General features: G+C 37.5%; 1 long non-coding RNA gene across 1 annotated transcript; it reads left to right on the plus strand.

The window, feature by feature from the left end:
- Nucleotides 1-2514: 2514 nt before the first annotated feature.
- Nucleotides 2515-7909, plus strand: LOC127142952 (uncharacterized). The gene is made up of 5 exons (XR_007814074.1): nucleotides 2515-2845; nucleotides 3506-3955; nucleotides 4534-4983; nucleotides 6752-7201; nucleotides 7780-7909. It is a non-coding gene; the product is annotated as an uncharacterized LOC127142952 (long non-coding RNA).
- Nucleotides 7910-8119: the final 210 nt, after the last annotated feature.

Consider the following 8119-nt stretch of genomic DNA (forward strand, 5'->3'; position numbering starts at 1 on the left):
TTTTATCGCGTGGGCAAGAGTGTGTTTGTGTTTCTGTGACGGAGGCGTCCCTGACATGAGTTGTGGGCATCTTACGGAGGCAAGGTAACTATGTAGTAGTCAGTCGTGAACATTTGTGGTCTCACTGTATCATTGTATGTCTATTTGTGGTCTTATTGCATCATTTTGTGTCTTTACTTGGCTATTTTATATATATTTTATATAACTGTTTATGGTCAGCTGCTTCTTTGTCTCTTTGTAGTCGGTCTCACTGCGTCTCTGTAGTTCTGTGTCCTGATCATTTTACATTTCTTTGAGGTCTTTTTGCTTCATTGTGGCAGTTTAGCATCTCATTGTGATTGTTTTGTGTCTCAGTTTTTTGTCTGTCGTTTTTGTTTGTTTATAGATTTGTGGCTACAATCTGTCCATAGCTGTATATTGTCCCATACTTGTACAGTATATGTTAGTAATGAGAAATGTGTTTGTTGTGTCTTAATACTTGATGCTTGACGCTTTTTAACGTTTCATCCGCGGCAGGAAAGCATTCAACCAATCAGGGCGTAGCTTCTTGAAACATCACACTAGCAGCTGACGGAAGATGGCAGAGACTCTGGTCTCACTATCCAGCACTATTTGACAATGGCAACAAATATTATAAAGATAACGATTTTAAAGACAGTGTTTGGATGAAAGTAGGAGAGGAGCTCGGTAATGAAAACAACTCAGGAGGTGATGGCAGTCAGTATTTTCTGAAACAGCCCTCTAATGTTTGTTCAAAATTCTGGTTCAGCTGTATATCAGTATATCAGAATCACTTAATAATAGAAGTAATCTGCTGTATAAAAATAATGTATAAGTAATCTGTATTAATAGAAGTAATGTAAAAGTAATTAGAAATATCAGAAGTAAGATGTAATAGTCAAAGTAATGTGTTACTAAATGTAGTTTACAACAGTAAAAGTTACGTGTGAATTTAGAAGTAGTAATTTAAAAAGTAATATGTAATGGTAAAAGTAATCTAATATTAGTGGTAACAGTAATTCTGTAATATAAAAGCAATGCAGAAATAATCGTAATCCAAAAAAGGCGTCATAAAAATGTCATGTTATAGTAAGAGATCAAAAATGTCATTGTATAATAAGGTGTAAAATTGTCATAGTATAGGACGACATGTAAAACCATCAAATGTTGTGGTTCAGCTATAATATTGAGTATTTATCTGTGTTTTCATGGTTAAACTGTTGATGAGGAATAGGTAGTAATGTATTGATCATTTTCCTTTGTATGTTTCTCTTTGATTTCTTCCAGGTGTCACCACTTCATCCACGACATCATCTACGATCGCCGAGACATGGTCCATGGTCGGAGAGACATTGTTGAGGATGAGGGAGACATCGTCCACGATCAGAGACATTGTCCACGATCGCAGAGACCTTGTCAAAGACGAGAGAGACGTTGTCCATGATCAGAGACATTGTCCCATGCTTCGCAGAGCTCTGCGCAAGAATCGGTAGAGACACTGTGGTTCCTCGATTCGACGGCATGACCGCGATCATGGAGATATTTGTCAATGATTACAGAGACACCGTCTATGATCTCAGAGACATCGTCCACGATCACAAAGACATTGTCCATGGTTGCAGAGACATTGTCCATAATCTCAGAGACTTTGTCCGCGATCACAGAGACGTAGTCCACGATCAACGAGAGTCTTCGTACAATGAAGAAGTTCTTTGAGACCAGGACAGAGGCCTCCAGGTAATTCACCAGCAGCTTTACATCAACTGTCCAACACAGAGCACTGACATTAAACTGTTCATGTTCAGTATTCAGTATATCAGAAAAACTTAATAATAGAATTAATCTGCTGTATAAAAATAAGGTATAAGTAATCTGTATTAATAGAAGTAATGTAAAAGTAATTAGCAATATCAGAGGTAAGATGTAATAGTCCAAGTAATGTGTTACTGGATGTAGTTTACAACAGTAAAAATTAATTGTGAATTTAGAAGTAATATGTAATAAGAAAAGTAATATGTAATGGTAAAAGTAATCTAATAATAGTGGTAACAATGATTCTGTAATATAAAAGCAATGCAGAAATAATCGTAATCCAAAAAAGGTGTCATAAAAATGTCATGTTATAATAAGAGATCAAAAATGTCACAGTATAGTATGTGGTCAAAAATGTCCAAAAACGCCACAGTATAGTAAAGCATCAAAAATGTCAGAAAATGTCATTGTATAATAAGGTGTAAAATTGTCATAGTGTAGGACGGCATGTAAAACCATCAAATGTTGTGGTTCAGCTGTAATGTTGAATATTTCTCTGTGTATTCATGGTTAAACTGTTGATGAGGAATAGGTAGTAATGTATTGATCATTTTCCTTTGTATGTTTCTCTTTGATTTCCTCCAGGTGTCACCACTTCATCCACAACATCATCTACGATCGCCGAGACATGGTCCATGGTCGGAGAGACATTGTTGAGGATGAGGGAGACATCGTCCACGATCAGAGACATTGTCCACGATCGCAGAGACCTTGTCAAAGACGAGAGAGACGTTGTCCATGATCAGAGACATTGTCCCATGCTTTGCAGAGCTCTGCGCAAGAATCGGTAGAGACACTGTGGTTCCTCGATTCGACGGCATGACCGCGATCATGGAGATATTTGTCGATGATTACAGAGACACCGTCTATGATCTCAGAGACATCGTCCACGATCACAAAGACATTGTCCATGATCACAGAGACTTTGTCCATAATCTCAGAGACATTGTCCGCGATCACAGAGACGTAGTCCACGATCACAGAGTCTTCGTACAATGAAGAAGTTCTTTGAGACCAGGACAGAGGCCTCCAGGTAATTCACCAGCAGCTTTACATCAACTGTCCAACACAGAGCACTGACATTAAACTGTTCATGTTCAGTATTCAGTATATCAGAAAAACTTAATAATAGAATTAATCTGCTGTATAAAAATAATGTATTTGTAATCTGTATCAATAGAAGTAATGTAAAAGTAATTAGCAATATCAGAAGTAAGAGGTAATAGTCAAAGTAATGTGTTACTGGATGTAGTTTACAACAGTAAAAATTAATTGTGAATTTAGAAGTAATATGTAATAAGAAAAGTAATATGTAATGGTAAAAGTAATCTAATAATAGTGGTAACAATGATTCTGTAATATAAAAGCAATGCAGAAATAATCGTAATCCAAAAAAGGTGTCATAAAAATGTCATGTTATAATAAGAGATCAAAAATGTCACAGTATAGTATGTGGTCAAAAATGTCCAAAAACGCCACAGTATAGTAAAGCATCAAAAATGTCAGAAAATGTCATTGTATAATAAGGTGTAAAATTGTCATAGTGTAGGACGGCATGTAAAACCATCAAATGTTGTGGTTCAGCTGTAATGTTGAATATTTCTCTGTGTATTCATGGTTAAACTGTTGATGAGGAATAGGTAGTAATGTATTGATCATTTTCCTTTGTATGTTTCTCTTTGATTTCCTCCAGGTGTCACCACTTCATCCACAACATCATCTACGATCGCCGAGACATGGTCCATGGTCGGAGAGACATTGTTGAGGATGAGGGAGACATCGTCCACGATCAGAGACACTGTCCACGATCGCAGAGACCTTGTCAAAGACGAGAGAGACGTTGTCCATGATCAGAGACATTGTCCCATGCTTCGCAGAGCTCTGCGCAAGAATCGGTAGAGACACTGTGGTTCCTCGATTCGACGGCATGACCGCGATCATGGAGATATTTGTCGATGATTACAGAGACACCGTCTATGATCTCAGAGACATCGTCCACGATCACAAAGACATTGTCCATGATCACAGAGACTTTGTCCATAATCTCAGAGACTTTGTCCGCGATCACAGAGACGTAGTCCACGATCAAAGAGAGTCTTCGTACAATGAAGAAGTTCTTTGAGACCAGGACAGAGGCCTCCAGGTAATTCACCAGCAGCTTTACATCAACTGTCCAACACAGAGCACTGACATTAAACTGTTCATGTTCAGTATTCAGTATATCAGAAAAACTTAATAATAGAATTAATCTGCTGTATAAAAATAATGTATAAGTAATCTGTATCAATAGAAGTAATGTAAAAGTAATTAGCAATATCAGAAGTAAGAGGTAATAGTCAAAGTAATGTGTTACTGGATGTAGTTTATAACAGTAAAAGTTACCTGTGAATTTAGAAGTAATATATAACAAGTAATATGTAATGGTAAAAGTAATCTAATATTAGTGGTAACAGTAATTCTGTAATATAAAAGCAATGCAGAAGTAATTGTAATCCAAAAAAGAAGTAAAAATGTCATGTTATAGTAAGAGATCAAAAATGTCATTGTATAATAAGGTGTAAAATTGTCATAGTATAGGACGGCATGTAAAACCATCAAATGTTGTGGTTCAGCTGTAATGTTGAATATTTCTCTGTGTTTTCATGGTTAAACTGTTGATGAGGAATAGGTAGTAATGTATTGATCATTTTCCTTTGTATGTTTCTCTTTGATTTCCTCCAGGTGTCACCACTTCATCCACGACATCATCTACGATCGCCGAGACATGGTCCATGGTCGGAGAGACATTGTTGAGGATGAGGGAGACATCGTCCACGATCAGAGACACTGTCCACGATCGCAGAGACCTTGTCAAAGACGAGAGAGACGTTGTCCATGATCAGAGACATTGTCCCATGCTTCGCAGAGCTCTGCGCAAGAATCGGTAGAGACACTGTGGTTCCTCGATTCGACGGCATGACCGCGATCATGGAGATATTTGTCGATGATTACAGAGACACCGTCTATGATCTCAGAGACATCGTCCACGATCACAAAGACATTGTCCATGGTTGCAGAGACATTGTCCATAATCTCAGAGACTTTGTCCGCGATCACAGAGACGTAGTCCACGATCAACGAGAGTCTTCGTACAATGAAGAAGTTCTTTGAGACCAGGACAGAGGCCTCCAGGTAATTCACCAGCAGCTTTACATCAACTGTCCAACACAGAGCACTGACATTAAACTGTTCATGTTCAGTATTCAGTATATCAGAAAAACTTAATAATAGAATTAATCTGCTGTATAAAAATAAGGTATAAGTAATCTGTATTAATAGAAGTAATGTAAAAGTAATTAGCAATATCAGAGGTAAGATGTAATAGTCCAAGTAATGTGTTACTGGATGTAGTTTACAACAGTAAAAATTAATTGTGAATTTAGAAGTAATATGTAATAAGAAAAGTAATATGTAATGGTAAAAGTAATCTAATAATAGTGGTAACAATGATTCTGTAATATAAAAGCAATGCAGAAATAATCGTAATCCAAAAAAGGTGTCATAAAAATGTCATGTTATAATAAGAGATCAAAAATGTCACAGTATAGTATGTGGTCAAAAATGTCCAAAAACGCCACAGTATAGTAAAGCATCAAAAATGTCAGAAAATGTCATTGTATAATAAGGTGTAAAATTGTCATAGTGTAGGACGGCATGTAAAACCATCAAATGTTGTGGTTCAGCTGTAATGTTGAATATTTCTCTGTGTATTCATGGTTAAACTGTTGATGAGGAATAGGTAGTAATGTATTGATCATTTTCCTTTGTATGTTTCTCTTTGATTTCCTCCAGGTGTCACCACTTCATCCACAACATCATCTACGATCGCCGAGACATGGTCCATGGTCGGAGAGACATTGTTGAGGATGAGGGAGACATCGTCCACGATCAGAGACATTGTCCACGATCGCAGAGACCTTGTCAAAGACAAGAGAGACGTTGTCCATGATCAGAGACATTGTCCCATGCTTCGCAGAGCTCTGCGCAAGAATCGGTAGAGACACTGTGGTTCCTCGATTCGACGGCATGACCGCGATCATGGAGATATTTGTCGATGATTACAGAGACACCGTCTATGATCTCAGAGACATCGTCCACGATCACAAAGACATTGTCCATGATCACAGAGACTTTGTCCATAATCTCAGAGACATTGTCCGCGATCACAGAGACGTAGTCCACGATCACAGAGTCTTCGTACAATGAAGAAGTTCTTTGAGACCAGGACAGAGGCCTCCAGGTAATTCACCAGCAGCTTTACATCAACTGTCCAACACAGAGCACTGACATTAAACTGTTCATGTTCAGTATTCAGTATATCAGAAAAACTTAATAATAGAATTAATCTGCTGTATAAAAATAATGTATTTGTAATCTGTATCAATAGAAGTAATGTAAAAGTAATTAGCAATATCAGAAGTAAGAGGTAATAGTCAAAGTAATGTGTTACTGGATGTAGTTTACAACAGTAAAAATTAATTGTGAATTTAGAAGTAATATGTAATAAGAAAAGTAATATGTAATGGTAAAAGTAATCTAATAATAGTGGTAACAATGATTCTGTAATATAAAAGCAATGCAAAAATAATCGTAATCCAAAAAAGATGTCATAAAAATGTCATGTTATAATAAGAGATCAAAAATGTCACAGTATAGTATGTGGTCAAAAATGTCCAAAAACGCCACAGTATAGTAAAGCATCAAAAATGTCAGAAAATGTCATTGTATAATAAGGTGTAAAATTGTCATAGTGTAGGACGGCATGTAAAACCATCAAATGTTGTGGTTCAGCTGTAATGTTGAATATTTCTCTGTGTATTCATGGTTAAACTGTTGATGAGGAATAGGTAGTAATGTATTGATCATTTTCCTTTGTATGTTTCTCTTTGATTCCCTCCAGGTGTCACCACTTCATCCACAACATCATCTACGATCGCCGAGACATGGTCCATGGTCGGAGAGACATTGTTGAGGATGAGGGAGACATCGTCCACGATCAGAGACACTGTCCACGATCGCAGAGACCTTGTCAAAGACGAGAGAGACGTTGTCCATGATCAGAGACATTGTCCCATGCTTCGCAGAGCTCTGCGCAAGAATCGGTAGAGACACTGTGGTTCCTCGATTCGACGGCATGACCGCGATCATGGAGATATTTGTCGATGATTACAGAGACACCGTCTATGATCTCAGAGACATCGTCCACGATCACAAAGACATTGTCCATGATCACAGAGACTTTGTCCATAATCTCAGAGACTTTGTCCGCGATCACAGAGACGTAGTCCACGATCAAAGAGAGTCTTCGTACAATGAAGAAGTTCTTTGAGACCAGGACAGAGGCCTCCAGGTAATTCACCAGCAGCTTTACATCAACTGTCCAACACAGAGCACTGACATTAAACTGTTCATGTTCAGTATTCAGTATATCAGAAAAACTTAATAATAGAATTAATCTGCTGTATAAAAATAATGTATAAGTAATCTGTATCAATAGAAGTAATGTAAAAGTAATTAGCAATATCAGCAGTAAGAGGTAATAGTCCAAGTAATGTGTTACTGGATGTAGTTTATAACAGTAAAAGTTACCTGTGAATTTAGAAGTAATATATAACAAGTAATATGTAATGGTAAAAGTAATCTAATATTAGTGGTAACAGTAATTCTGTAATATAAAAGCAATGCAGAAGTAATTGTAATCCAAAAAAGAAGTAAAAATGTCATGTTATAGTAAGAGATCAAAAATGTCATTGTATAATAAGGTGTAAAATTGTCATAGTATAGGACGGCATGTAAAACCATCAAATGTTGTGGTTCAGCTGTAATGTTGAATATTTCTCTGTGTTTTCATGGTTAAACTGTTGATGAGGAATAGGTAGTAATGTATTGATCATTTTCCTTTGTATGTTTCTCTTTGATTTCCTCCAGGTGTCACCACTTCATCCACGACATCATCTACGATCGCCGAGACATGGTCCATGGTCGGAGAGACATTGTTGAGGATGAGGGAGACATCGTCCACGATCAGAGACACTGTCCACGATCGCAGAGACCTTGTCAAAGACGAGAGAGACGTTGTCCATGATCAGAGACATTGTCCCATGCTTCGCAGAGCTCTGCGCAAGAATCGGTAGAGACACTGTGGTTCCTCGATTCGACGGCATGACCGCGATCATGGAGATATTTGTCGATGATTACAGAGACACCGTCTATGATCTCAGAGACATCGTCCACGATCACAAAGACATTGTCCATGATCAAAGAGACT

The sequence above is a fragment of the Lates calcarifer genome, linkage group LG2 (genome assembly GCF_001640805.2).
Source record: "Lates calcarifer isolate ASB-BC8 linkage group LG2, TLL_Latcal_v3, whole genome shotgun sequence".
NCBI classification, from domain to species: domain Eukaryota; kingdom Metazoa; phylum Chordata; class Actinopteri; family Centropomidae; genus Lates; species Lates calcarifer.